At 47.9% G+C, this 27,944-nt stretch overlaps 1 protein-coding gene across 4 annotated transcripts in view; it reads right to left on the reverse strand.

Moving 5' to 3' along the window:
• PLS3 (plastin 3) overlaps nucleotides 1-27,216 on the reverse strand; it is a 53,365-nt gene extending 26,149 nt beyond the window's left edge. The window contains exons 1-2 of one of the 4 annotated variants that reach the window (XM_075162100.1): nucleotides 27,128-27,167; nucleotides 20,256-20,406 (exon numbers count right to left, since the gene is read on the reverse strand). The gene's annotated coding sequence lies outside the window, so the exon portion shown is untranslated. Of the gene's footprint in view, nucleotides 1-7,273; nucleotides 7,337-9,289; nucleotides 9,378-20,255; nucleotides 20,407-27,127 lie in introns of those variants that run through there. The other 3 variants (XM_075162098.1, XM_075162099.1, XM_075162097.1) reach the window with 3 other exon arrangements.
• Between the last annotated feature and the right edge of the window lie 728 nt (nucleotides 27,217-27,944).

Here is a 27,944-nt window from a genome sequence, read left to right on the forward strand (position 1 = left end):
AACAGAAACAGAGCTGGAATTTGCTGCTGATCCAAATGGAAGAATTTGCTTTCTGAGCAGCTCTGCGTCAGTTTGAAAACTGAGCCGCTCCGTCCCTCCCAGACCCGCCCTGTTTTAATATCTCTACAACTGACTGATTAACAGCATCAATTTGTTTACTCAAACAGGCAAACGCAGAGACACATTAAAGTGTCAACAAAAAGGTATTAATATGTCCTTTTTCCATCCGATTAAAAAAAAAGAGCAAGCTAGGCCTAGTCTGGAGCAGTGACTCACCCCGTACGTATTCCCCTTTTCAGAGGAACCTGTGGTTTTGCTGCTTTTTCATGACAAAGGCTCCAGACATGAGAAGGCAAGTCAGTCAGCATTAGCTAATTAAAAATACTTCAAAACCCGCATGTCTCTGACCACTAACCCAGCACATATCAGTCTTGCTTTAGGAATAACGAGCCGGACAACCAGGCACACTGTCCCACCGCAACCCACGGCAAGTGCCAGAGCCCCCGGGCTTGCAGCAAATGGCACTGACGCAGCCGCCTCGCTAATTTGGAGGGAATCCTGGTGATTCAGCTGACGTAGGATCCGGCTCCCAGGCTTCCTGTGGCTCACCCCATCCTCCTCTTCCTCCCTGTTTTGCAGGTAGGGCTGAGTCCTGCCAAGAGCCGCATCAGAGAACGGGGTGGCTGTCCGCACTCCCCTGCTTCCCTTGCCCCATTCACCCCCCCCCCGGGCTCTTTTTGCAGGATGGGTGAATCTTGGTCACCCCAAAGTTCCCCCTGGCTCCTTTTGCAAGATGCGTGAATCTTGGTCACACAAAGTCCTTTCTAGTCCTCTGCTGCAAGGGCCTCTCCCCCACTGCCGCGCAGACCCCCTCCACGGGGGGTGCCCATTCTGAGATGGCTGTGCAAGCTCTGAAGCTGCTGGGCCAGCCCAGGGCAGCCACTCTGCTCAGGGCAAAGCAGTGAGGGAAGAGAGTCACTGGTGAGGGCTGAAAGCCTGAGTTTTCTTTGCATCCCTTCCCAGGTGATTGGGATGCTGCAGAGGATGCTGCAGGGATCTCCTGACACTGCAGGAACCCTCCTGCACAGGCACCGGCCAGCCCTAGGCTCATGCTGCATTTGGAAACGCTTGCAGGCAAGAGAGGGCACACATATGCCCCCCACCCCATCCTCAGGCACACCCAGCAGCTCTGCTGGCTCCTTTTTCTGGTCCAGTCCAAGCAAAGCCTTTGGGGTTTTACAGACATCTTCAAACCTGACAGCAACAGGAGGAAGTGAAAGCTTGCGGTGCACAGGCTTCGTCTGATGAGTCTTCCAAGATAAATACTTACCACGCTTTGGGGGGAGACAGGGAAGTTTGGGGATTGATGGCCTGTAAATGAAAACCTATCATGCACTCCATCCTCTCCTGCTCATAATCAGTTTGTGTGTTTCAAACAATGTTTTGTTCACCAAATTCCTCCAAGACAGCACCCACTCCTTACATGTGGTTATTAACAGACACCAGGCTGCTGGAAGCACATAAACTTCTATTTGGCAATTACCTTCCAGTCACAAGTCAGAGGCACAGGCTGAAACCAGACCTTCACCACGCTTTCGTCTTTCCACATGGCAATAGGTGTCATCTTGATAAGAGCAGTGATTAGGAGATGCTACCCCATCTGCAGAGACTGCACCGCTGCGGTGTCTAACACCTTGCCAACAGCGTGACGCTGCTACAAACCACTGTCCCCCAGAAATGACTTTGCTGCTACTTCTTGCATGAATGCGGTACTCATGCACACAAAACATGGAGGTGTTCCTGTCGACTCAGTTAGCCATTTCCCCTGCCTCGGGAGGAAAGGGGCACGCAAAGCTTTGAGCAGGTATTTCTTTTCAGTGCCAGACTTGGCCGAGTAGCTGCATCTCTCATCTTCCCTTCAACCCAGCTTTCCCAGCCCCACGGACATCGGGCTTAACACCAATGAAACTACAGCTCTGCTCTCAAAGTCTGCAATGCTTTAACTATTGAACAGCACTGGGCTGTAATGCCTGCAAAGCAAAAATGCCTCCAAACCCAGCTTTATTTCATTATTAATCCAGCACTCCTCATCCACGCACAGCACCAAACAACTCACCTCAACAGGCCAGGACCAACTACACACAAATTCAATTTTAACACTGAATTTCTTTAAGCTTGTGTTGCTGTTTGAATTGACTACCTCCCACCTCCCAATTCTCCAGCTTCCTCAAGCTACTACCTTTACACACAGTACATCCAGTACACACAAAGTACACACTTTGACTTGTCCATGCTGGTTGTGTAGCCCACCAGCTGTTATACAGCCACTTGCTGCATCGCAGGGAAAGGACACGGGACCACAGACAGCAATTCCCACTGCACAGGACCTTATGGCTCACTTCTTCCCAATCCCATACAGAGATTACCTCCAGCTGCTGTTTTTGAAGCATATCTACATCAGCAAAAGTCCCGTTAGTGGGTTTTGCTTTATATTCTTTCAAATCCCTGAAACTGTCATGCTGGGAGGGACAGGCTCCCTGCTACGCTGATTTTCACCTGGAAGCAGACTGTGAGACTTTGCTCCTGTTGTTACACAACCCACCGCTGCTGCGGGGGAAAAAAATCTGTCAAATCCATCAGCAGGAGAGACATATGCTGGAGTTAGTCACTGCACTTGGCTTGCCAGTGGCTCTCTCCGGATTTGGAGGCATCTCTTTGTGGGGTATCCACCTCTGGACACGCACTTTCCTCCATCAGGTCCAGGTTAAAAACCCAATTTCTCCTAGCTAGACCCGGGTAGAACGATGCCAGAGATTCTTCTGAGCAACATTTGGGTAGATGCCCAGCAGGGATCTGGGCTGCACAGAGGCAGGGTCACTCCAACGGTATGGGAACAACCACAGCAAATGTTTTCCTATGCCTTCTGCTTAAACTTTAACCGCTGCCCCAACATCCATGGACAGCCTGGACAACCTGATCTGTCACTTTTTGCATGCTGGTCAAAGTGTTTTCTCTCCCTTCAAGACAGAACCAGATTCACTAGCTTCGATCATCTTAAATCCTTATTAAAAACAACCGTTGACCCATCAGCCAATTCACATGCTTCTGACTCCACTGCACAGCCAAGTAGGCTTTTTGAGGTGCAGCCAGGCCTGGATAATGGTCAGCATGCTCAGCACCCTGACCCAGAACCAAGCTGTAGCCGGTACCCACAGAAAACCCAAAATCAGCATCAAACCCGCTCACAGCATCAAATAGGAATCAACCCCTTGCTAAAAGCCCAGGAAAGCCATGTCCTTCAGGGCAGCATCCAGAATACTGGAAGCTGGGGATATGACACAGAAATCTGTAGGGATGTGAGTACACAAATCCCTCTGTCTCGCAGATACAGAAAACAGAAAGATAGCAAGCAGCTGAAGATGCTCGGCCATGTGATATCCAATTGCCCAAAGGCTGGAGGGGAGCAGAAGTCAGAGTAACACAAATGCCTCCACTCCAGCTGCACATGGGAGGGAAAAAAAGCTTCCCCAGTCCTCAGTCCAGTCCCCCCCAACACATCCCCATCCAGCCCTGAAGGACTATGAGCCAGAGCTGCCTCACATTAAGGGGTGACCTACAATCCTGGAGTAAAGTAGATGGATGCTTGCTTGCTCTCATGACCCAGCATTTAATACGAGGAGGCTGAACCGACAGAAACATAAAACCGGTTTGGGACTCAAACGCAAGGGAGAAGCACAGAAAGCTTTCTGCAGACCTGCACTCTTCTCTGAAGGCTCCTGACAGGGAAGACCAGGGCCAAGTGGATTGGATGAACGGTCAAAGCAGGGGCAATGCTGACTTTCAAGGAGGAGAGCAGGAGCGCAGCTGCCTGTTGGACCTTGCAGCTGCACTCGCACACACCCATCACACTGCAGACCCACAGCTATGACGTACCGACTGCCTCACTGCTCCAACTCTATTACATGTGTCTACAGAGTACTTCTAATCTGCAGGGCACAGTAGAAACCAGATAAAATACTGCTCGAGGCACCAATGAATCAGTCCTTAAAAGCCTCTTTGCCAAATACTTTTCCTAAACGTTGCATTTTAGCACACCTCTGGTTTTAGCAGAGCAACTACTCCAGGATTAGAGCACATTTGAGATCATAACCTGCTAGATTGGTTTAACTCACTTCTGAATTTCAATAGTTTGTCCACATCAGTAGAAACAGAACAGCAATATTCCCCATTAACTAATTAGTACAACATGAAACAGGTGATCCTTTTAAGACCTCTCAGGAAAGCAAGAGCTGAACACTCATCCTGCCTGGAACTTACAAAAGCAAATAACATTCAGACATAATTTAAACCTAAGTGCAAGAAGGTAAAAGAGAGGAGGGGTGAGGGTCAGATGTCAGCTAATGGACTGAGACTCAGAAGGCTTAATTTAAATTCCTGGCTCAGGCACAGAACAATCGTGCTAGCCTCTCAGGAAATTCTTATGCTGATAGTAATTCTTATTCTTGAATAGTCCCCCAAATAAAGAGCAGCATTAAACACTTCCTTCTGCTTATTCTGTATCTTAACCATAAATGACTTCAAGAAAGGACCCACCTCTTACTGCCTGTCACAAAACTTGGCATAAGGCATCCCTCATTTTATGACAGGACTCTCAGAGAGATGGTTGGAAAGCCAACGGGTTCCCCGCCTGCATAAGCAAGGAGGGATGAGGATCACAAGGCTGAATCAGTACTAATTTCCTTCCCCAGAAGCGATTGGGACCTGCTTGCTGAGACCTGCAGATTACCCTCAACATGTTTTAAGCATGTGTGTCTCGATTTCCCCATATTCAGCCCAAAAGGAGTCCAGTTCCTTATGAGGGTGACCTGTGCCCTAGCCCCCAGTAGCTGGATAAAGCCCTTCAAAGGCTGAAGGGAGTCGAGGCCACGCAGCCCAGACCCATCTCCACCCGCCGAGCACATCCAGCCTCCGCTCTCAGGTAGCCCCTTGGCTTGGCAGGTAAAGTGACTGATATTCAACACGCCATGATAAAGCAAGAAGCGTTACCCAGTCTGTTAAACTTCACTCCCGCCCAGGCGGGGGAATCAACCCGATCCCTAAATTAAGTCACAGTACAGTCACTGCTTATTCAATGCCAGCAAACAAGCTCCTGCAAGCCAAACACCCAGCGTGATGGTGCTAATCCCCGGCGAGCTGGACAATAGGGAGTTTCAGCAATTAATTTTGGGAGGGTGGGTTTCGTGCAACCTTTAAAAAGGTACAGCTGCGGTCGAGCAATTTTGAAGACTGTTTTATCAGTTTGAAAATAAACAGAGCTGTCCTGAAATGGCACAGCCAGGGCTGAAATCCCAGCACCCTGGCGACTGCTGCCCAGATGATAAACATTTAGAGAAGTGTGTTAATGAATGTTTTTGTAAATAAGAAACAAAACACTAGAAACTACAAACCATATTCTAAGCATTAGAATTATGTTTCAAAAGTCTCTTAAAAAACAGGAATTTCAGTAACTGCTCTATACTAGAAGGAGCTACTGATAAAAGTAGCTCCATCCTTCCCCTGCTGCCTGTAATCTTGTTAGAAAGCACTTGGGGAAAAAAGGAAAGACATCAAAATAATTTGATTCAGCCCAAGAAAGCAACACTAGACTGCAATAAATCAGTGTCACTGCATAGCTACCCTAGTGGCTTTTGGAAGTAGAAAAAACCCTGTAAATTCAGCACTTATTTTCTCTAGAGAAGATGGCATAGATCCTATCTACCCTTAACAAAAGCAGAAACATTAATCTCAAAGATTAATGTGAAACAGCTAGAAGAGCAGGAGAGCTGCTGTCTTTGCCTCCCAGGGGGCTGCCATGAGAGTGAAATCATGTTGACTCTGACAGCAGGGTGTTCCCCACACTTCTCTATAATTTAACTTACTACGGGGAGGAGCAATAGGGAGCAAAAGGTAGCAGTCGCCAGTCCAGGATCAGGCAAGCTCTACTCTGTGACTCTTGGATTTTGGACAAGCATTAGGGTGCATTTTGCAGAGATTATTAATCAGCAGGTTTCAAGGCCAGGCAGGATCTCTCCAAGATGCATCCAGCACTTCTGGAGCCCAGCACTAACTTCTCATTGGGTCCCTTCAAGCTGCTTTGCCTCCTCCTCTTCCTCCCTCTGTTTAGCAGCTCAGCCAGTGCCCAATAACCATTACATCTGTCCTAGGGGTAAAGAGATGTGTGCACTGTAAACGGCACACAACCTCATCATTACTCCGAATTTCAGGAGGGTGTGAGAGTCCTCCAGCTGTGGAAATCACTCTTTACAGCCAGATGTTTTGCAGAATAAATGCAAGGTAAGAGTAAAATATAACTAAGCAAAACCTCAGAGCAACACATTCAGTATAAACAAAATCAGGACATGAAGAAGCTAACTAGATGTGTTTTACAGGTTTTCAGACATGTTAAATCTAAGTTTTTCAGCACAAAAAATTCAGCATTTCAGTCCAATACTTAAAAGTACTTGGTATACAAGTGTTTTAGCCAGTAGCAACTGCTAAAGCATTGAGAGGGTCTATGTCTGCTTCCAGCATCAAGCATAGCCAGCCTTCACCAGAAAACATGGCAAGCAAGATAAACTCCTCAGTTTGGAAAAAAACTCCTGCCAGACTGCGATGCCACATGCCATTCCTACCAGAACAGCAAAGCAGCACTCAAGAGCCCAGCCTCTCCAGGCAAAAGACCCCAAAAAGTTAGGTAGCCACCACAGACAGCAGCCTACAGCCATTTTCCAAAAGTACTAGGAGCTCCTCACACTTTCTGCAAGGCAAACGTTTAAATATTTAACACTTCTAACATGCAAGTTTAAGCAGTTCTGCTTTTTAAAAGCCTGCTGCAGACTGAGATGGGGAAAGACGTGCCCCAGACTGAGATTTCTGGGAAGGCACACCCTCAGTCCTCACTTGAAGAATTAAATACTCGGTGATGCAAAGTCAGTCGCAGCACTTGCTGCTGCTCTGTTTGCATGTGCTGCTCAGTCAGGTGCACAGATAAATTCCAATTTAAAACGCATTAAAACCTGAAATTAATCTTTTCGTTCTGCCTAGAGCTATCTTCCCTTATCTATTACAGCATTAGGAATCGCTAGACATTTTGCAGAGAAAATAAAAGCAAAACAAGTCCTCGCGGGGCAATCTCTGGCATGTGCTTGCATCCACGCAGCCAGCCAGGACCTGAGCAGCAGCCAGCAGCGCGAGCGGCACCCTAACGTCAGCCGGCAGCAGCAGACACCCTTACCTTTCCTCCTCTCTCGGGGACGGCAACCCGCTCCTCGCCCGGCCCGAGCACTGAAGCGTCTCCCACGCCCACAGCACGATCTGGACAGCCAGCATTCCTCCCACCATCCCCGCCCAGCAAATGGGAGGTCGCTTCCCGAGAGCCACAGAAGGGATGCGGTCGTGTCGCAAAAAGATGCATTAGAAAGGCTAAGGGGCAGGCGGCTCGAAGAATCACACACATACGGAGCAGGGATGGGGGGATCCTTCCCCAACGACTAGCTTTTGTTCTTCTATTGCTTGGCACTTGGGAACAGGAGGCAGTAATTTAAAGCTTTTAGGTAAGCAAACTATTTTTTTTTAATTTAAAAAAGAAACAAAAAACCCCAAACAAACAAAAAAAGCTCTTTTACCTTTAATGTTTTAAATTAAATGCATTTGGCATTGCTAGCTCTTGGCTTGTCCAGCCAAACAGTGACATGGAGCTTGTATTTTGTTTTATGTACTTATTTTATGGATGTCTTTAAAACCACCAGAAGCTCACGAACTGAGCAATGAGGATCCAGACCTATTCAGCCTCAGTCCGCACTGAAGGAAGATGCTGCCTGCTATTTCACCCCACAGTCAGCCCCCCCCCCAAAAAAAGTGGTCTGAATGGGTGGTAAATAGAGAGTTCAGAGCTGGTCCATATTGTAGTATATTGCGTTACCTCAACAATTAATCCCTGTCTGCTCTAGAGGAAACATAGACAGACATCTGCTACCAACCAGGAAAACACAAGCAACAGAAACATTATGTACTATGTTGTTGCTGATGCAATGCACAGAAGCAGAATCAATCACCAAAAGGTTAAGTGGGACTTCCAAACTATAATCACTTTTCAGAAATTTCTATTCCTGTTAAGTCCATAATGTTTGAGCCCTCCCATAGCTAAAAGGAAAGGATGTTACTTACTAATAAACACAATACTTGAATTAGTGAAGAATTTGAAGAACCCATGACCATTCTAAAAATTAAAAATACTTCACTAATAGGGTCATAGGTTTCTTTGTTTCTTTTTAAAAATGGCATCAGCCAGGAAAGTGAGTCATCGCCTGGTCTCATTTCTTGGGTATCACCTGAAAATTTAGCTTCCAGCTGTAAGGTTTCAAAAGAGGTATAAACCAAACCAAAACAAAAAAAACCCAACCCCAAACCCACAACCTGCCAGCTTCCTCAGGATGGTAAATATAATGGCAACCAAAATAGAGGTTTTTATGCCCAGAAATGCAGCTGCAACTTAAAAGGAAAGAAGCTGGCTTGAAAAACACTTTTGCACTCCACCGAGATCAAGTTGCTGGCGCATCAGTGATTAGGGGAGAGCAACTTTTACTCTGCTCTGACTTGCATCAGCAACCGGCTTCAGCATCACATCATCCCCTGGGTGCAAGGATCCCCTGGCTGCTCTGATCCAAACCAGTGACTGCTTCCAGCCCGCAAAGTCTTGGGGCAAACATGCAACAAAATTGAAGAAACTTATTTCAGGAAGTTTAGTCCCTCCATTTTTCACTCTATGTGGGAGCACATCGCACAGTATAAATTCATCCCGTAAGGTTTAGGAAGTGCAGAGGCTTTGGGGCTTAGCAGGTCCTGGGGAGAGCGTGCCAAAGCCCAGCTCCCAAACTAGGGACTACTTCTATCAACGGCAGAGACATTACAGGAGCAATGTCTGCTTTTGGGAGGGAAAAGAAAAACCTCCTTTCCATGCCTCTGGCACCTGTGTTGCTGGGATAGAAAAGCAGCACCTGCAGGTGGCAGATTCCCGCTGCAGAGGCAGACACCTAAAAGCCACCAGCCCACTGGTCTTCAAACCTCCACTTACTCATTTTTCTTTTTCCAGGTAAGTGTAATGCATCCTACAGGGCTAACAGCTATTACCATTCCCTCTGCCAGGAAGGGAAAGGGCATTGTTACCCACTGTCATCAGTCAGCACAGATCCTCAGTGGCTCCACCGTGAGGAGAAGTTTAACTGATGCACACACAGTGCATGCAAAATACCTATCTTCCACAGTTGCAAAGGATCAGCGACAGCCAGTTTTTCCACAGCTTTAAGAGCACTCTGCTCTCCGAATACTCCACATCCAGTCCTGTCGGTCCAACCTGCAATTACACTCAAACCGAAAATAGCACTTCGGCAGTGCCAGCACCACTCATCTCCACGTCATGCCCCGAGACTCGCCGCGCCGGGGTGTGGTGATGGCAGGCAGCGGATGCGCAGCTCCCCGGGCACTCCCAGCCCACTTCCTTGAGCACAGCTGGTCACACACTGCTCCCCACGCTCTTCCAAAATAGGAGGTTTTACCATCAAGCCAGTATACCAGTGTATTTTCCTCTTCCTCCCTCTTTAAGAAAGCCTTTTAGGGAAGCACAAGATGCCCAAGGTGCTCAGAAGTTACTCTGCTCCGGTGACATGTCCACTCCCCTGTATGGAGCATCAGGTCCGAGGTTTACACACAAGGAGGACTTGCAACACTGACAGAATCCTTCCAGCACACCATTGCACAAGGACACGTCTCCTTCCCAGCTCCAGCTGCCAAGTTTCGCTGAGAGGCCGCTCCAGAGGTTACTCAACAACAGCTGTGGGAGTGGCAGCCGCTGCCTTCCAGGTGACGAGGGAGCAGAGAGGGTAAATCCAGGAGTCGCCTTGTCCCTCTCCTCTCACCACTAGCCCTCAAGAATATACCCTCCGGCAAAGCTCTAGAGGAGGAAGGGAGCACATCCAATGTGCTGGCCTTTGGATAGAGTGGGCTGTGCAGCCCCACTGCTCTCCCCAGTGAGTCCCACCGCCCAGGAGAGGACAGCCACCTGCTCCTGGGCACCAGGCTTTCCTGCCCACTCCAGAAGTAGTCTTTTCCACCCCTAGTTAGCAAGGCCAAGAGATGCCATGCTAATATTGGGAGCCGTACAAGACAAGTAATGAAACTCATGGAGATGCACAAGTCCCTGGGCATGTTACACCAGCTTCAGTGATTTTTGGGAAGGGTTTTGCCAGCAGGCACCTCTAGCTCCTGCCTAAAAAAGCTGTTTGCTGGGATATAGCCAGCTCCACTGTCATCCAGCCAAGGGGGTGTAGGGCATGCTGGCCCCCTCCAGCATCCCCATGCTAGAGAAACCCGCACGGCCAGAGGGCTGGGCCACACCAGCCCCAGGAGATCCCAGAGCCAGTAGAGCATCAGTGGACCTCAGTGGTCCTCCAGAAGCAGCAAAGGTGGCACAATCTCCTGTCTCTGCCTGGCCCTGCATATCAAGCATTTTCAGGAGCATCCCCCTTCCTTCAAAAAAAAGAAGAGAGAGGGGGCAGGGCCAAAAGCGTAACTAGCTAGAAGAAAAAACAGGTAACCTAAATAGTCTACTCCATCAGAAAGAAAACACCACACTTTATGAGCCAGGGCTTTAGAGAGCAAAGCTGAGTGGCCAGCCACCATCCCATTTTGGACTGGGATCAGTGACCATTTACTATATACCAGACGCTCCCCTCCTCCAGTTCTGTCCACGTACTCTTTTAAAGATAAGGATTTTAATGAAATTATGCACAGACGGATAGAAGCACTCTCCCCTGCGCTTTTTAATACAAATTGAGATGTCATGCGCTTCTTGCCTTCACCTTCAGTTGCAACCAACTGCAGAGTACATTCCATCAATGTAAACAGCTATGGAAGGATCTGATAACTGAGGAGCAAGCATTTGACCTTAACTCCTTAATTTATCAGTCTTTTTAAAGAAAAAAACATCCGTCTTTGCTAGATTCCCCCCTGAAAGTTTCCTGAGCTGCTCTTTCAGCGAGCCTGTCACCAGGAAGAAAGCAAGACATTAGTCAGGCTCATGCTTACTTAATAAAAAACTTGCATATGCAGTAGGGACTGAAGGTTAGTCTTTATTTTAAAAATGCTTGCAAACTAGAGTACAATTTTGCAGTGCAAAACAGATCTGAGGACTTGCCCGATTTACCCTGTGTTCCAACAGTGCTCAGCTTAGTAATTAACTGACTAGTTATTCACAGTTTAGAGCAGGGAGCCATGCAGTCACCAAAGAAGTCAGCAAGTATGCCCAGAACAGCGTGCAAAGGATATCTCATGTCTCGCTATTTCATAAGGAAATCGGAGGCTCCACTGATGTCAGCTCCAGGAAATGAGCCACAGGCAGAAGATGCCGGAAGCAGGCTTTATATTTAGTACTGAGTCACCCACTTTATTAAATTTGAAATCACAAAAGGTGGGTGTGGAGTGGGAATACGTGGAAAAAAAAAAATGAACAAGTTATTCCCTTGAGATCACGGGCAATGGGGACTCTAGGGTTGGGTGGGTTTTTTTGTAAAGGGAGAGAGAAACTAAAGATGACCTGGAACCCTTTCTGCGCTTTCACTGGAAACGCAGTTGCCAGATCTGCTGCAATTCCCAGGGCAGAAGCCAGCGCCAAAAATGCTGCAGGGCTTTGCAGTACCATTGGGGTTTGCTCCAGTCAGTCCCGCAGGCAGGTCTCGGGCCTGAGCAGGGCACCACCAGTTCTGAGGCACTTTCCCATCCTTTCTGCTATGGCTTCTTTGGGCCAAAACAATGCTGCTAGAAGGAACTTGGAGCTGAGAGTATTTTTAAGCCGGGTTTGCAGCTCCACCTAACCCACCATGACATGCACCTTGCAGCTATCACGCCCCAAAGAAAACACTTTTTCTTTGGGCGATTACAACAGCATGAGGTGAAGGCTGATGAAGACCGAAGCATGCAGAGGAGCTGACCTGGTCACCCAGTAAAACTGCACCTGAGTAGGGCAGACATCACTGCAAGCTGCCATCCAAAGGCCACTCTGTCCCTCTCCTCCTCCTCCTCAGCATTTCAGTCCCCGCATCCCAGCTTGCTGTGAGGTCAAATGGACATCAGCACAGGGAAGGAGAGGCAGAGCAGAGAGGGACCACCCTTGCATGGCACCCCAGTTAGACCAGCTCGGCCACACCACAGACCAGGCTACTGGAGAAAGGGTGGCATTAGGTGAAACAATCAAAATGAGGTATGAACAAGAGGTTCATATTTTCATAGAAGTCCATCATAAGCCTTTTCACTTTCTGTCAATGATAAACACTCTGCAGCCTGAGCAGCAGCAACAGCTTTGCAAAGTTTTCAGCTACTTGAGCCAGACTTTCCCCCTGAGAAGACTCACTTTCCAAATACTAAAACACAAATACTGTTACCAAAGCCAAGCACTGTACCTCATTTTGATTTAAAAAGTCAGAAGCAAACAAGAGCTACTCTAATGCCAAGCACCACCAGTGATTTGTCTACAGAAGCAGCCTATTAGACTGCTAATAAAATTGGTGTAATCTTCGAAATAAGATTACAACAGCAAAAAGGATGTGGCTCGAAAAATAAACCTGCGGACTGTAGCAAGACTGGCAATTATGCAGAACCAGAGGTCAGGGACTGCTTAATATCTTCCACCTATACACAAGAAGAGGTTATACCACTGCAGTCACAGCCTGTTCCGACCAGCAAATAGACATTTAGCCAACTGTTGACCACTGTCCAGACCAGTCTGCTGCAAACTGCTTCTGGCTAGAGGGAGGCTGTGGGAGACTGCCACTGGGTGGCTCTTCAGTCCCACACAACTCATCTGCAGGTGACCTCCCACTATCAGAAAGGTTTCAGTGGTGGGGAATCAAGGCAAAGCTGGCACAGTCACAGACCAACCTGGACAGCAGCCCATACGCCCAGCCCAGACTAAGACGATCTTCAAGGAGTCACTGGTATCTCATCTGGATGTCCTGCCAGATGCTGGAGGTAGAAGATTTTGGCATGTGGCTCATCATGTTCTGTAAGTGGGCCTACAAATTCAGCTGTGTTGAACTAGTCCAGAATTTCATCTCAAGGGACCCTGAAGCTTTTCCTGGTATTTAGCTCGTGCCTGCGTTTGTTAGCTTCCCCCCTAACCGCTCCTTTTGTCTCAGACCAACATACAATCTTCTGTAGGATGGACCTGCTGGAGAAGCTAACTTCAGGGGCTCCCACAACTATTGCACTCTTTTCAGATGTGTAGAAAGGTGAGGTAGAGCTGGATTACCACTCCCACATACACTGCAAGTTGTCACCCATAGCCTTCAGGTCCCTAGAGTGCAATCTTCACCATACAGCTCATTACACTGTTAATTAGTAAGCTGTCTCACATTTTCCGGCCCATAAAAAACAGCTACTAATAGCAGACTGATCTCTCTGCTGTGAAGCCAGTCTTTGCTTTGACTGCAGTTTTCTTATACTCTCAAGTCTGTTGCTGCTGCTGAGTTTAATGCTTTATGAATTAGTATAAAAAAAAAAAAAAACCATCTACAGATCCTACATAAAGCCAAGACTAAGCAAGGCATACTATTTGATAGAAGGCACAAAGCAACTTTGCAGCTCAGGTAGGAGAGGAAGATCTATAGCTAGGAGCAATAACACCACAAGGTACAACATGGATTACACCAAAAAGGTCCACATGCTGATCAAGAATATTAGCTACGAGTGTTACACGTGAAAGGGCAATGCACTAAAAGAAAGTGCAATACCTTGCTATATGCCAAGTTGGTATCAACCCAATGCACAAAGCCTTAATCGCTAAAGTGAATTATTGACCGGTACTGGTTGTAAAGGCTCTTGCATAACAGGGGGTTTCAAGGCCATTAGTACAGGGCAGAATCTTACTCCATTTCATGGCTTTCCAAGATCTCTTTATATAGAACTTCAGAAGACAGGGAGCAAAGGGACCAACTAAACCAACCCTACAAAACCCAGAAAAAGGGTATATACCCTTAGAGAAGGGTGAGGCGGGGAGGGAGGCATAAAAGGTCTTGCCATTAGCGATGGGTCTAACTAAAGTATGCTGGGCGCTGCCATAACCATCCGTCCAGGAGACCTGCGGTACTTTCCAGGAGCTTCTTAGCTGGGCAGAAGCAATGCAAGTTTTTAACAAGAAGTCTGACTATGCTGCCTTTGCTTGAGCATTTGGTTTATATAAAACAGTGGCAAGAGCCCAGCTTGAAATTAGATCAACAAGAATGTTACAAAGGGGTGGGCAACAGAAGGGCAGGGGCAGGATTGGACTGGAACCTCCCATCCATGTCCCCAAGGAAAGCTTAGTCCCGACCTCAGCCAAACAGTGCAGAAAGGAACAGGCTAAAGTTTAGGTCAGACATTAAGGCCACTTATTCAAAATATTTTCAGTAGGCCCAGTTTCCCCTCTCTCCTTAAGGAAAAGTGAATTCTACCTAAGTGAGGATTCAGAAACTTGCTTATTACTTCCAGGAGCACTGAGAAACATGAACACATTTGTAAATATATTTCCATTTGTTCTCTATTGACCTCCTTCAAAGTGTTGCTATCTCAGAAACAGTTCTTAAAAGCAGGGACCAACCTTCTCCCTGCTTGTCTGCACAATACCAATCATAACTTTACATACACCAGGATAACTTTACATATACTTACAAACACCCTATGTACTCCCTAAAATAAAGTCCTCGCAATCCATTCTTGGAGGCAAAACATTTTGTGCAGGATTCAGGAAGCAAAAAATAATGCAATATTGCTTTGGAACTCCCTTTATTGCTGTGACCAGCTGGAGACAAGCACCTTGTTCTATGCTGGGTCAAGGAAATGTTTAACTATAAGATTTATAGTAGAATATATATATGTATATACCACTGCAGCTGCTCAGCAGTTATAGCAGAAGGCAAACACTGTTTTAACCCAAGGAAAACAGCAACAGGCTGGAGTATCAGCCTGCTCATTAGCGTCCTGCTGCAGAGGGTCCAAGGCAGGAGAGCATCCAAGCCTGTCCCTGGGACGAGACTCAGCATCTTGGAATCTCAAAACCACAGCCCTGCTCCAAACCCAAACAACGCTTCACAGACCCTTCCTGGCTGATTAGCAGGAAGGAGCACAAGATTGTGATGGCAGCGTAAACAAGGACCTGGGATTTATGATCTTTCAGACGTTGTTTAGCAAGCGACCCAGCTGAAGCACTGCTTCACAAAATATGAATGCCAATTACAGGGATGGGTAGCTTGAATTCAAGTTTCCACTTGGTTAGCGCTGTTCTGGACACGCTGAGAACTTTGGTGCTCACCCAGCAGTTTTGCGTGCTGGGAGGGGCTGCACTGAGCTCTCCCAGAAAAACGGGGACAGCGACTGTGAAAACACATGAAAACGCATCCACCATCCCCGTCCTTCCCAACAGGGCAGAGTCAAAGGCAGCGAGTTCAGTCCTACTGTTTGTGAAAGTACAGCAAGACACTCTTCTACCTTGTAGCATTGGAGAGGCAGTGGGAGAAGCAGATCAGCAATCCTCCTGCCCTGTTATTTTGAGCACAGCCCATCAAGCAGAAGTCCTGGTGCCGTGGACTTCTGCGGCCAGGACTGGGACAGTACCACATACGCTAGCAACATCGCTGGGGCAAAGACCAACACAAACATTAAAAAAACCCAAAAGCTGATCAAATTTAGGAAGACACACGCACATTGCTACGAATATGGTAACCCAAAGTGCTCCAGTCTCCAGTTCCCGTTGGAAGCTAATGGGTACATCAGACATGGGATGCTCTCGTGAAGCAGACACACTCATCTCCATTCCATGTTGACACAAGCTGCATCACTCATAGCCACTATTTCTGGCACTAAAAATGCAGTGCAGAAGCAGGATCACACCTCGCTCGCCCAGTCAGCTCCTGTGATGCCAAGCTGCAAAGACACTTTGAGGGAAAGAGCATATAGAAACGCAGGAGTTTAGCTATAGTTTTCAGATTCCAACACAACAGGCAGGGAAGAACATGTAAATGGCACACAGGTGACCGTGCAACCTTGTTTCAGTAACAACCCACTGCACATCACCTTCCATCTAATCCTAACAAGCTACTGTTATCCAAGGTCTTCAACCTGTGTTTTAAACATCTTGTGCATTCAGCTCTGGAGAGCCCTAATTTAATCCCTAACATATTGGCAAAAAAATCAGTCCCATATATATAAATTGAGTGCAGAATCACATGCCTTCCTATTTTCCTTCTAGTATCAAAATACTTTTCATCTGTCAATCTTCAGGGAAAAAAAGCGAGGGAGAACAAAGGGGATTTTTCTTAAGCTTCATTTCCCACCACCTCAATGAGACACAACAATTTCAGTAGGAATCCAAGAGGATGTCCCTAGAGCTCTGCAATTAATTCTTTCTTTTTTTTTTTCTTTTTCCCTAGCAAGACAATCTCCCTGTCATCTGGAGCCAAGGCAACAGAAGCAGTTCTAGCAAACAAAACTCTGGCAGGAACTGCACTAACCAGGTCAGGGGCAGGATTACCTACTGCACGCCAGAGATGAGCCCTCTTCAGCTACTGCACCAGCGGCCACTGACACCTCCTGCAAAACACAGCATCTCCCCAAACCACAGCCTCGTTCAGCACCTGATATTGGAAACACCGATACAGGACAGCAGTTCTTCTGGTGTTATTCAGCCTGTCTCATCTCCCAGCGTATCAGATTTTCTTCCTTATGCTTTTTCCCAAATGGGTGTTTTGCAGGTTTTTCCTTGTCCTGACCTGACTCTGCAGCGGGCAACAGTTCAATTGCCTTGTTTAAGTTCCTGTATTTATACAATTTTAAAAAGCAGCCTAGCTAGCATTTTTTTTTTTTCAAGAAAAATTTGGTTTACTCGAGCAAAAAAATGTTTGTAGTAAAGACATAACTGCAGGAGTCAGTTTTTCCACTTTAAGAATTTCAGATATGAACAAATAGCCCCTTGACTCGCAGCTGAAGTAAAAACAGGCAACTGCATTAGACAAAGGCTGAAGGCTCTACTCCTAGGCTTTGGGAGAAACAAAATCCTTCTAGTGTCCTTCTACAGCCAGTTTCATGACTGTTTACAAAGGTTTTACAAGAGACACAATATTTCACCTTTTTAAGGTTTTTTTACAGTCTAGTCCAGAATAGAAGAACCAGAAACAGAACAGGCCAAGGCAGAGTCTACAAAAATTGAAGAGAAAAAGGCATTTCAGAGAGACACTTGATCAACAAGGTCACATAAACCATTCCAGGCCCACAGAGCATGCTAGTCATAAACAGTTGTGAAACAGGCAATGGGCAGAGTCTCCCTGCCCTCTTCACATCGCATTCCCCTGCTCATTTATTCCCACTCCATCCCTAAACAACGGTAGAGGCTTATAGCTAAGCTGGAGGCTTCAATTGCTAGGCAGCACCACCTGCTTCCACATCCCGGATGAGCCGCATGCTGCCTTCCCCCATGGAGCCGGCAGGAGCCTGCGAGGAGCTGGCATTTGCTACCACCCTGTAAAACAACTTGCTGCCTCACACAGGCATGGCCAAGGACAGTGGAAAACAAATTAAACAACACAAGAAGTCAACAGTTGAGGTTCACGAGGCAGAGAACAGATGCCCAGAGCAAGGAGACACTCGACTCTTCCCTTCTGGTATCCCATGGCCAACCACTCAGACTTGCCTGAGAAGTCTTGGTTTTGAGGCTTGGCTTTTCCAATAGGCAGTGGGGTAATGAGATCACCACACCAGATACTGGTCAACCTCTTGCCCTTAATGTTTTTTTCTGTTTTATAAGAAGAGGGAGGAGTGTGCAGCTCAGGTCTGGACAGACGGGACTGAGCTGGAGGCTGCAGGGCAGGAGCAGTCTCCTGGCCCACATACTTCTCCCCGCAGCACTTGAGCTGGGACATACTTAAACTGGCAGCCGAACACTTAGTGCAGCCCCAAAATGTTGCTGTTCTTTTTGCCAGGCATCAAAACACTGGTCAACATGAAGGCAAGAAGATAAAAGGCTGTGTTTTAGGCCAGGATTGCTATCTCCCCTTGAATGCATGGCCTTCAGCCATCGGAGCAGCACACATGCCCTTTCTCACCCAACTCCCTGCCAAGCTCACACGACCAGGTAGCAGAGCAGTTATAGGAAGCACTTGCCTTCATTTTCAGCTGGCCAGAGCTCTGTCCTTCCTTCCTAGAGCTAGTGACCTGCGAGTCTGCTGGACCTTGCTCCATGAAAGCACCTCCCCATCCAGGAACTCCTTCCATCCCCAAACACTCCTCCCAGAAAGCGAAGCCTCAGGGTCCTCCTGCCACCCATAAGACACCTTGCTATCGCTCTAAGAAGTTACCGTCATGGGTATTGAAGCATAAAAACTTCTGCCAGTATTTTCTTAACAACTGCCTAAGCCAAGATAGGCATTTAAGGAATCAAAAAAGGCCTTGACTGCTTCCTGCCCCTGAAGCTCAGTGATACGGCATCCATGCATCTCTTCATCCCATCCAGCCAACTCTCTCCACTAACAACAATGGACCAGGGGCTCTTTCCAGGCTGCTGGACTACGGAGCCTGTGGTCTACACTTTTCAACTCTTTCAGGTCCTGCAAAAAGCATGGCTAAAACTTTACTCAATATCTACGATAACTACATGGCTGGCAGCCAGACACTTGGCTGTACACCTCCCTGACATCAGTCACCTTAGCACTTTTGGATGAATTAGCAACAAACAGATTTTCTGAGGTATTTTACAGCTGAAGGGCTTCCCATGGCTGCCAGTGCCCCAGAAACCAAGATGTGAATGTGTTGTGTACAGTTTTCAGCCTACTAAAAAGAAAGGCTATTTTTAATCCAAGCCTACGTAGGGTGGAGCTCAGTCTCCAACCAGGCCAAAAAGCCACTATAATCCACAAGACCAATGTCTGGCAACCTTTGCTTGCAGGCTGATGTCTGTTCTATTTTGGGGATGGGAGGAATTTAGAATAAAAAGATATATAAATTAAAAACAAAGGAGGCTATGAAAAGTGAATAGAGGGAAGGGCCAGACTTATCCTGTGTATTTTGGTCTAAAGAACAGGGCTCTAAAAGAACACAAATCAGAATTACTTTATTTTCCAGTTCCTGCAGCAGTTTATAAAGTATCATTTATAACACGGGCTGAGAAAAGTACAGCCCCAGTATATTTTGTACAGGAGGAAGAGCCAACCTGTGGCTTCCTGCGCAGCAGTGAGACCCTTGGAAGAACAAGGCAGGAAAATGGTCACCAGCCATGGACCTACCACCAGGATCCTATGAAAGAAGGTTTCCTATCTCAGATACCAATACAACAGCTGTTGGGACACCTTGTTCTTTTGTGATGTTGGGACTGCAAAAAAGGCAAAGCAGAGCCACCAAAGTGACCTGAGATCGGAAAATAAGAGAAGTTTCGCTTATTTAGGGTTTATGGCCAACAGGCAACCAACTCACTAAAAGCAGAAGTGTTTTGTATGCTCTCAGCACCTAAATGAGCTCAAGATCACACAGACTTCCTACATAAACATACCACTAGCTTTTATTTGTTACAGGCACTGTCTCAACTTGGCATTCAAGTCAACTCAACACAGCCATTTACTTTGCCATATTAACCCGACCTTCCTTGCAGTATACAGGTCATTGGTCTAAAAGAGGGTACACACAGCTTCTCTCACTGTCTTTAGATGCCCCTTTAACATTCATCCATCAACTGTGAAACACTCACATAGGCATCAGCATCTCTAGAGCTCCTTCTTTACCTGACCAGGGCTGGATTATTAACCCCACTACAGAAGTCTGCAATTACTTGTCTTGGCAGAATGCAAAAGGCCAGAACAGAAGAGACAGTACACTGGGCCAAGTGGAGGACCAACAACAATGAACCTCAAGCGCTGCTATCATTTCGGTCATGGACTTCTTAGGAAAAAAGCCAACACCTAAGCAACACTGTGAAGTTCAACCCAGATTTTATAAGCATAGCAGCAAGACTGGATGCTGAATGCCTCTTAACACTAGATAATATGTTCATGGCCAACACCACTTCTTCCTTCCTTGTTCCACCTGTAAGTGACAGTACTAACTACCTGCTCTTTCACTTCCATCACTAAGGGCAGTATGTGATGGGGAAACAGTGAATGACACAAACTCTATTTTCAGCTTTAAAAAGAAAAAGCAAAAAAGCTTACTTCAAAATATCAGAAATTAGGCCTCCTGCAGAGACACTACACCTTATCTTCTCTTGAAGATCACAGTAACAGTCTCTCTTCCCAGCTATGCAGTGGGGACTCCCAGCAGCATCTGTGAGCTGTCACTCTTTTTACAGGAACAAAAAACCTACTGAAGAGGCAGGGAAAACAGCTGTAAGCATTTCAGAGAAGGAAATGAGACAAGGAGACTGGTTAGAAGCATATGGCCCATATGGATTGACATGAGCAATCAGCAGCAGCCCTAACCAGAGCTTCCCATTTCAGACAGTTGTCCTGCTTCCCACATCCTCAGATGCATGTCAAACCAATAATTATTTTATTTCTTCCATACTGATTCCCAAATGTCAGTAGTGCACAGGCCGCCGCGCCCTGCAGGGACAGTCTGCATGTTGCAGGAGGAGACAATTCGCTCCCAGGAATGTGCACATCGCCCCGCAGCACAGGGCGTTGGAGAGCACGGACTAGCCGGAGCAGGGGGACAAAAGGAAGGGGACCTAAGGCAGGCAGCCCACCTGCCAGGGATGCTGCATTTCCACAGGCAGTGGTCACCCTCATGGCTCACGGCTGCTGAAAGGTAGAGGTAAACTAACAGGAATCAACCAGCAAAACAAGCAAAAGAGAAAGAATGGCTCTTGAAGGCTCTGTCTCTGCTGATAGCAACTCTCCTGGGGACACGGAAGCTACCTCTTCATCATCACGCCACTCACAAAGCCAGTGACAAAACTAGCTTTGAGTAGCCCAGGCGTTAACCCACAAAACCCAGACGTGAAACACTAGCTGTTAGAGGAGCACACATGATATAATCCTACCAAGTGGGCCAGACAGGACTTGCTTGTCATTCTTGGCATTTTTAATCTATTACCAAAAAAGCCAACAGATCACAGATTCCCAGGAGACCAGCAGATGCCACAGCAACCAAGCGCACTGGCCATGCACAGCACTGGCCACCACAGCTCAGCACCCTGTCCAGGAGGTCCACACCCCTCTGATGGGAACAGACCTGCTGGGAGAGAGTAGACGGGGCCAAGCAGGCAGTCCTGCTGCCAGGGCAGCGGCCTGTAGCAGCACGGACGTCAGATGTGCCCACCGCAGGGAAGAGCTCAATTACCTCCAATGCCACCACCTCTGGATCAAATAGCGTGGTATTAGCAGAAGGCAGATGGGCATGTCCTCTCCTCCCACCCCACTTCCAGCCCTTCTGTCTTTCAGCTCCATCGATTCATCACATTTTCTTGCTCAGCCGGTACGAGAAGACGGGTTGCTCTTATGTGGCTAGCAGATGCCATAGGGTACATCAACACCTTATCACACAGGGTCACACCAAATACCTGAAATCTCAAATGAAGTACCTGCTGCCCAGGGTTGGGCTCTGCAGCCACAAACATTCATGAGTCCCATCTTTTGGCTATAATCAAATCATCTCTTCAATCATCAATTAAAAGGGTGGGCATCCATCACCCTCCACAGGCAGCACGTAGTCAGTGCTGCAGCACACCCACCCCGGGAGGTGTGCTGGTGCGATGTGCCAAGGGAGACTGGGTGGGCTGGGGGTTGCAGCACAGCGAGACAGGGCAGGAGGATTTCTGACAGCTGGGATTCCCTGTCCCCGAGCTGATGGCACAGTCTGGCAATGCCACCCAGCCAGGCTCATGCCGCTTGCTGGTAAAGCAGAGGAAATCTACACCTAACCTAGCCCTTCGCTCGGGAAAGGGATCTGCACAAACCAGGAGACTTGTCACAGGTCACGTTGCAGTGCTCCAAGTGAATCTCACAGCACAGAATGTGATGGAGAGGCATTATCGAAGTCTCCACTTCAGAAAAACCTAGAGGCAGGAAGAACATCCAAGGCAGGAAACACTAGTGAGGACAGACAGGACAAGCCTGACCCATCACCTACAACTTCAGCATTGAAGAGCACAAAGTAGGCAGCTGCTAAGACTGAAGCTGTACTAAATGCTGCTGCATCTAAGCACCATCTGCCCCATACCCACTCCCAGCACAGACCGTGCTGGAATACCTACTTTTAATTCCCTGCCATCCAATAAATCCAAGAGAGACAGTACACCCATATGAACACCCAAACCCGAGTGTGCGGAGCAGGGGACACAACAGTAGCTCATTCATGGCCAGCAGTCACACGGCTGAAAGCGATTACAGCCGCCCAGTCATTGTCAGCTGATCTGCCACTGCTCAGAGGACCTCCAGGATGGCCGGTTAGCATCATTTCTCCCAGCCACACCACCCAGAGCCCAGATGTTAGATCATCACCCAGCTGCCTTCAATCATGAGATCACACCTCTCACCCTTCCCACCTACTCATCTATCAGCAGTAAGAGTAGCAGGTACCTCCAGGCTGGAAAAGGGCTTTAATGGTGCAAGCAGGGAAAGCTGATTCTGTGTTAGAGCCTGAGCGACTCTCTGGGATGGTCAGAGGGGAAAACAGTCCTTCCATGCACCCCCCCACCAGCAGCACTGCAGGCAGAGCTCAGCCAAGACCTACTCACCACAAACACAGCCACTGCTGCTTGTGCAATAATCCAATTCCCAAAGTGCCAACAAGAATGTATGTGCAAAGATGTCAACAGATGCCTATCGAAGGGTTTGGGGACCAGAGATAGGAAAGAGCAAGATGATATTGTGACAGTCATTAGAATAACCCAACAAATACTGATTTAATACCACCTTGCATCACCCTTATTAAAAGAGTTGGTCTCAGTTTTGCGACATACTTGAAATGAAAAGATATTCAGGAATGTTTTGCTCTGCATATGCATTAAGGTTATTTGGTAAACTTTTTAAATTCAGTATTTAACTCTACCTTTCACACAGATCTGGTGGTAGTAGTTTCTGGATTCATGTTTGGCTTTTTTGATGTAATTAGCAACTTTAATTACTCCATGAGCTCAGTGTCCAAAAAGATACACAGAATAATTAATACACAACAGTACTTAGTTCAAAAAGTGCTGAGTATGCAAAGGTCAGTAATTAGTTAATAAATAGTAACACATCATGTTATGGCTATTCCCAATATGACAAGGAACTTCTCCGTAGTAACTAATAAGTTAAAAATTAATATCTGTTATTGCACCATGCAGGTTGATAGCTTGTCAGTCACATGTTTAAACAGCTGGCACTGACAGATGAGAATCTGCTTTTCGATGCTGAATTACTGCTCTAACATACACGGAGGCAAAGGTAATATTCAAAGCCTGAACAAAGCACCAACTTAAACCATGTTTCCTTCGCTGTTTATTGCTATTCTGTGGCACACAGATAAAAAACAAGTTGTACCCACATAAATTTCACCTGCCCAACTCTGCAAACTGCACAGCAACACTGTAGCACTTGACACCTCTGTCCTTCCTTCTCCACATGTGCTTTCTCTCATCTTCACCAGAAGCGTCACCATGTCCCTGCACAGGGTTAACCTGCCTCCCAACATGGCACGTCAAGAGCCACCCTCGAACACCATTGTTGACCACCACTAGAGAGCTGGGACCGGGACTGTGCGTTGCAGGGCACTGCCGGATCTGTACGAAACCCCTGCTGGAATAACGCAAACAGGCCAGACGCTGCTTTACCATCACTGCCGCTGCCACAGGCAGTTCACATGCAAGAAAATCAAGCTAACAGGCCTTTCTAAAGAGGGACAAATTTCCCCAGAGGATTCTGGTCCACAGCACACAGCATTTTAAGAAGGAAAGAGATGTAAAACATTGTAACTTAAAAAAAAATATCTGGAAAATTTGCTATAAAGCAGAACTCACTTGGTCTTTGGTTTTGCTGAAAACACAGCCTCTTTGTGTTTCACCACCTATCATTTAATGCTATGTAAAATAGGTTACCAAGAACACAGATAGGGTGTACTTGGGCAACGTCACCAAATAAACTACTACCACCTGAATTATCACCACCAGGACAGCCTCAAGTGCTAAATGAAGCTCTCATAAGTCATCAAGTGTACTTACTACTGATCACTACCATCTACTTCGATAAGGAAGTGGATTAAAATATCTATATAGAAAGATGATGAGCACACCCTCCCTAAACTCACTGCCAATCATGTAAAAAGAAAAGCACTTCTCTCCTCCCAGTGCATTACACCATACGCATTGGCAAAAACGCAGCTCCTGCACTGATGCTCCAAGAAGCAGAGCACTTGCAGTTTTACTACACCAAAAACAGTACTTCCAACATGAAGTTTACCTATAAAGCTATTCACAAGGCACTTGGATCACTTAGATCATTGGCAGCTGCTTAAGCAAAATTACTGAATTACTGTCCCTAACAACCTTTTCAATCAATCATTGAGTAGCACTCTCATTTGCTTCCTTCAAGTCAGAACTGTTGTATTTCCACTTCTCCAAAGTTAAGTTGCTGCACTAGAGAGCCAAGTAAACACAGGAAAGAGTTACTAGAAGATCCCGCATGAGTGGATTCAGCAGCAAACCCATTTGACAAGGCTGCAATTCCTTCACTCACCGTCTTAATCTCACAACAATTGAAACCCAGGGCAGAGAAGTCAGTAAGGGAGCCCCAGGGGAAGGAGTTCCTCTGCATTTATCCCAAATCCGAGCATCCATCAGCTGAATACCTAATGAAGTCGTCAGTCCCCAGAGCCCTCCCCACTGTGAAGCTAATCTAGCCAAAACTAGTAAATAGGTTTCTGGAGTTTTGGGCATTCTTTAATCTGGGGAGATGTTTGCCTACTTTATAGGAGGGGAAACTTGGTCAAATTAGCTTTGATAAGAGAACAAAAACCCTGGTTAAGTACAATTCTTTATATCTAGCATTGAATAACTGAGTTTAATAATCACATTATGATCTCTTAACCCAGACAAAGAATGAGTAATTCATCTTTCACAAGCAGAGAATTCCTTCAAGGGAGCTTGGTTACAACCAAGCAACATCCTCAAATTGTTAAACTTTTGGCAAGATTAACAGGCTGTGATAACAGCAGTGTTTCAAAAAGATTTCTCTTAGCAAATTATTATTTATTTAAATTATTATTATTATTAAACACACTTCTTTTTTTTTAAGAGTTATTCAGATGCAAACCAGCAGATCTGGAATTTAAGTTCTCTGCGTGCCCACACCCCCCAGAAGGCCATCAAACACCCCCAGGGCAGAAATCAGCTGCAGAATATTGCACCCAGGGGACTCGCGTTGTATCCACTAATCCCCTCCAAAACACTGCTCTCCACTGACAAACTACCAGCAGCTCCTCTTTGCACAAGATTTCTTTTCAAAACAGATTGAATTTCTATACATCATTATGCACAGCACTAACATATGTTGATCTCTGTAACTATTCCCTCTTTATATCCAGGTTCCAGCTGTTGTCTTTAAAGTTACTCTAAGCAAGTCTCCCAGCATTAAGGAGTTTTTCTTCTCAGGTTACCAGGCTCATGGAGAAGTCACAAGTGTTACTGGTTGAACAATGGCTTCAAGTTCTCATGCAAAAGCCATTTATCTGAGATATCTATTATCTTTTATAGACTCTTCTACAGACTGACCAAAAACAGGAAGCCCAGCTCTCATGTGCACATGCATTCCACTGGGATTGTGTAACAGCAATAACAACCTCGAGGCTGATTCAATGGCATTTGCTCACAGCTATACTAACAGCTCTCCTGAAAAGAAATAAGTGAGTTCAAGTGATGCCCTGCTTGAAGGTACGGATGCTATTACAGCAGCCTGTCCCAAGGAAGCATTAACTGGAGGTCAGATTCCCATCCACATGTCTCACCGCTATTTCTACTTAGATAAAAACTTACAACTGCAGAACTGCAGAAACTTACAACTGCCTGCAGAGTTTGTTACCTCTGTGAGCAACAGGACTTGATGCTATCCATTAGAATACTTACAGGCAGTGCCAGGGTGTCCCAGCCTTTCCTATGCAAAGGAAAGTCTAAAGCTTCACCTCCTGAAAAATTGCTCTTGCCCTTCCCTTTGCAGGCTCCCAACAAGAAGCCATTGTTCGGGGAGCAGGGTGACACTTCCTCTCCCAGTCCAAATTAGAGATGTATAAAAATAAACCCACACAGCTGTCCCACTAATTCATTTTATTTCACCCCGCTTCAATTAGATAAGAAGTCAGCTCCAATTTCTTCACTTTTTCTGCTTTTGGGAATACTACCCCGCACAAAAGATAAAAGTTAAATGCAAACCGAATCCCCTTTTCAGTACTGCTCTGCGGGAACCCCCAGCGGGAAGCAGCACCTCCCCTCCCCTGCAGCCGGGCTCTGCTTCTAGCAACTCGCACAAAGCCTGAAGTTTTGCAGGAGTCGGGGCTTTCGCTGCGCGCCCCTCTCCATCCCAGCGGCGGAGCTCACGGCACGGCCGCACCGAACCCGCTAACAGCGGCCACGGGGCAGTGCATCTCCCGCGCCGGGCCCGCTCCGGCTCAGCCCAGTGGTGAAGTTTTCCAGGGGAATGAATCAGACAAGTGCCTTTTCATCGCCGCGGGGAGGCTGGAAGGGGCGGCAGGAGCGCGCCCAGGGGACACGTACTCCGCGTCCCGGCGGGCACCGATGCGCGCTGGGCTCCGCGCCCGCCCCGGCTCGGCACGGAGCTCCGCGCCCGCTCCCCCGCTCCGCGCCCGTCTCGCCGCCCCATTGTCCCGGGACCCCGGGCGGCGGCGCGGGGACACGCCTGGCCGGGAGCGGGGCCGGGCGGCAGCGAGGGCCGGGCCGGGCCCCGCGGAGCCGCTGGGGCCGGCCGGCGCCTCCCGCCCCGCCGCCGCCGCCGGGATGGTCCGCCCGGGCCGGCGCACCTCTGGGCGGCGGGGCGAGCGCTGGCAACTTTCCCCAAGTTGGAGCCGCGCTGGAAGAGCTGCCGGGAGCACTCACCGCCCGTGCGCCGTGCAGAGCCGAGCCCTCCTGCCGCGCCGAGCCGTGCCTCAGCCCCGCTGCCCGCGCTCGGCGCGCCCCAGCCCCGCCGCCCCGGTCGGATTGGGCCGTGAGCCTGCACATCACGGCGTCCCGGCGCGGCGATTAGGCGGACGCGGAGTCACTCAGGGCGGGGAGGAGCTGCGGCCCCAGCCAGGGCGCGCCCCCGTCCCCGCCGTCGCCGGGCTGCTCTGCCCTGCCTTCCCCTGCCTTGCCCTGCCTGCATCCCTCGTGTCCTGCATGTATCCTACCTCCTGCCCTGCGTGCATCCCACCTCCCGTGCATGCATTCCTCCTGTCCTGCAAGCATCCCTCATTCTTCCACAGTATGCAACTCTCCTCCAAGCAGGCATCCCTTTTTCCCTACAAGCATCCCTGCCTCCTCCTGTGCTTGCACCCCTCCTCCCACGCAGGACTGCATCCTTTCTCCCATGCACGGGCAGCTCTGGCTCCCTCAGCCCTGCCACACAGACAGAGGAGCTCTGGGCTCTTGCAATCTTCTCTTGTCTCCTCAGGAGCAACCCCGCTGGGTGGTGCTGAGGATGCCCAGGGGAAGCTGGTGCTGGTGGGCACTGGGCGAGGGGCTCTCCACACAGAGGAGCCAGGGGCTGACCCAGAGCCTGGCTCCCCCAGGAGCATGTGGGGTGCAGGTGCCTGGGCCCTTGCACCCTGTACTCTGTGCTCCTTGGCAGGGAGCGTTGCCATGGCCTTTCCCCACCGAGCCTCCGGCTGTCCGATTTGGGATAGGTGGCCTCATAACTGTCCTAATTTCTACATTT

This window comes from Calonectris borealis, chromosome 13, assembly GCF_964195595.1.
Source record: "Calonectris borealis chromosome 13, bCalBor7.hap1.2, whole genome shotgun sequence".
Lineage (NCBI taxonomy): Eukaryota > Metazoa > Chordata > Aves > Procellariiformes > Procellariidae > Calonectris > Calonectris borealis.